Here is a 3,327-nt window from a genome sequence, read left to right on the forward strand (position 1 = left end):
GAAGTCAAAAATAATGGTATTTGAGAAAGGAAGAGGTAAGACAAAAAAGAGAGAAGAGGAAATAGAAGAAGTTAAAGAAATTAAGTATCTAGGATACACGCTACAGAAAAACGGAGGGACTGAGAAACATATAAAAGAAGGAATAAAGGAAGCAATAGTGGCAATGAAGAGAAGATGGAACATTGGAGAAAAAATATTCAAAGACAACTTCGAAAGGAAAATGAAGATATTCAATTCTTTGATGGAGAGTATAGCCCTGAATGGAGCGGAGGTGTGGGGTTGGCAGAATGACAATACGATGTCTGTCCAAAAAGTATCCGACCTGCATTTATATCTTCGCGCCAAAGTGTTCTAGCGACCTCTACCGGGCAGGCACGTCAACAGTAGTACCTTACGAACTTACCGATTGATCGCCGACACTAGTAGGACGTATAGTTCATACGCAGTGTGTATTTGTTTACTGTGTCTTTTTCACGTTCGGCGGATTTTTAAGTAGTAGCTAAAAATGACCGAAACGACAATGCTCCAGCGCATGCATCAAACCTTGTGCAGCAGTATTTATCAAAACACAGTGTTGTACAGCTTCGCCAGCCTCCGTACAGTCCCGACGTAGCTCCCTGTGACTTTTGGCTATTTCCTCGATTGAAAATGCCGCTTAAAGGACACCGATTCGACGACAAGAAGACTGTTGAAACCAATGCGACGAATGCACTAAAGGCGATTCCAATAACTGACTTTCAAGACTGCTTTGGGAAGTGGAAGCATCGATATGAGCGTGTTGTTCAATCAAATGGGGACTACTTCGAAGGATGCCACCAACCGGATGACGAAGAATAAGCCAAGCGCCGAAAAATGGAGATAGGTCGGATACTTTTGGGAAAGACCTCGTAGACTAGACGGGATAAAAAGGAAGTACGTGAAATGGATTCTAAAACTGGAGAACACCTAATTATATACTGGTAGAAAAAACAAAGATAAATGAAATCAAAATGAAAGCAATCAGAAGAGCAGTAAAGTATGAGGAAAGAATAAGGAATTCGAGGAAAAAGTTAATAAAAGAATGTATAAAGAAGTTGGAAAAGGAGAGGAAAAGAAGGTGACTGGGAAAAGAAGAGACGGGAAGTGCTGGAAAGAGCAGGAATGAATAAGGAACAAATAAGAAAAGTAAGAGATGCAGGAGATCAAGGTATAGCAGAAGATCTCATGAAGGAACTAGAAAGAAGAGGGAAAGAAGAAAGACAAGTAAAGATAAATGAGTCAAGGTATAATAGCAATTATAAAAATATATGGTCAGAAAAGTTACCAAAATACTTGGAAGGCAAAAAGATGATAGAAGATAGAAGTTAATAGCAAGATTCAGATGTGGGAACGAGACAAAAGGAGACCAGTACTGGAGAGAGGACGAAGAAAAGAGATGTAAAATTTGCCATGCTGTAGAAGAAAGTATGAGCCATATACTCAAGGAGTGCAAGGAGATAGAGAATGAGATGCTGATGGAAGAATTCATAGGGGTAGAAAGTAAAGGAATAGAGATAATGAGGATAAATAAGGCAAGAAAAGAGGGGAGGGAAAAGAAACAAGAATGAGGACTCATTCCAGATTGCTACACCAAGTAGATTAGAAAGCAAAGTTTCATCTAAGTATAATTTTAAAGGCAATTCCAAGCAATATGTAGAGGCAATTATAAAGTATCAAAGTTACAAGTAGTTATATGTAAGTATGCTATATGTAGGAAAGTTCGAAATATGCGATATACGAGTACATTGTTTTGTTTTGAATGAATAACTTTTATATGTATTTCAAGTATTTCAAGTATTTATAAGTATTTATATGTATATATATATATATATATAAATATATATATATATACATATATATATATATATATATAGAGCAAGAATAGAATGAAAAAAATATAAAGAATGGGAATAGGGATCAGATGTTATCAAAATAAGAACAAATGTAAAAGAAATGTATACTGGAAGCCATTCTAAGCCACAAGGCAAGGATTAAAATTAATAATATAATAAATAACCAATATATATAAGAAATAAAATTTTATAGAAAAATAAAGTTTGATAGAAAAAATTCTAATAATTTATTAAGAAATTGAAGATTTTGAATTCTAAAAATATAATTTTAATGATTTTTTAATATTTAAAAAGTAGATAAAGAATTTAATAAAGAACTATTATTTTAAATGATTAAAAATAAAAAATAATAAAATAAGTAAAATTAAGTAATGAATATTGTAATTTTAAAATATAACGGGGGGGATTTTGATTTTAGGAATTAGGCAAATTAGTTAGGTTCAATTGTTTAATTAAAATATAGTTTTTTTATTATATAATAAAAGATATTTATTGCTCAATAATTACTTATAATTAAATAGTTGCAGTATATTGACTGTACAAAGGTAGCATAATAAATTGTTTTTTAATTGTAAACTGAATGAATGCAGGAATGAAATTTAAGCTGTCTTAAATTAAAGTATTGAATTTAATAGTTAAGTAAAAATTTTATATTAGATGACTTTAAAAATTTTAGATGATATTGTGGAATGAGAAGACCCTATATAGAATTTTATATATAAATTTATTATATGTATGATATATAAATTATTTAAATGAAATTTATATATTTAGTTGGGAGTATTGTTAAATTTTATGAACTTTAATTTAAAATTAAATATAAATTAGTAGAAGTAGAATTAATTAAATGAGGGATTTTTTGTTTGAAGTTAAGTACGAAATAACTATCTTAGGGATAACAGCGATCAAATGTAGGAGTTTAATATTTAAGTCTGTTCGACTTTTAGAATCTTATATGATTTGAGTTTAGATCGGCGTTAGCCAGATCGGTTTCTATCTATTATAATTAGGTTATAAATATTTGTACGTAAGGACTATATTTTATGAATTTAAAATTTTATAATAGAAAAAAATTAAGGCATAAAATTATAATTAATTTAATAGAGAATTATTTTTAATATATCACTTTGGCAGAATAGTGCATTAAATTTAGAATTTAATGTTAAATATAAATAAAATAAAAAGAATATATAAGTAATAATTTTATAATATATAAATTATATACTATTGAATTTAATTAGATTGATTATTTTAGTAGTTTGTGTGTTGGTTAGGATAGCTTTTTTAACATTATTAGAGCAATTATCAGGGTTCCTAAATATGTATGGATATTGTAAGATAATAATAAGGAAAAAGGAAAGGGCAATGATTTTAAAGATCTTTTGAGGTAAAATAAGAGTGGAAAGAAATTTGATATAAATTACTGTTCATCCCTGTAGGGTTTGAGGATCCGGTT

The 3,327-nt window shown here is 29.7% G+C and overlaps 1 pseudogene; it reads left to right on the forward strand.

The window, feature by feature from the left end:
- The first annotated feature begins 648 nt into the window (after positions 1–648).
- On the forward strand, positions 649–1,698 carry LOC147909112 (uncharacterized; annotated as a pseudogene).
- The last annotated feature ends 1,629 nt before the right edge of the window (positions 1,699–3,327 follow it).

Source organism: Acromyrmex echinatior, chromosome 7 (genome assembly GCF_024713525.1).
Source record: "Acromyrmex echinatior isolate Ae372 chromosome 7, ASM2471352v2, whole genome shotgun sequence".
NCBI lineage: Eukaryota > Metazoa > Arthropoda > Insecta > Hymenoptera > Formicidae > Acromyrmex > Acromyrmex echinatior.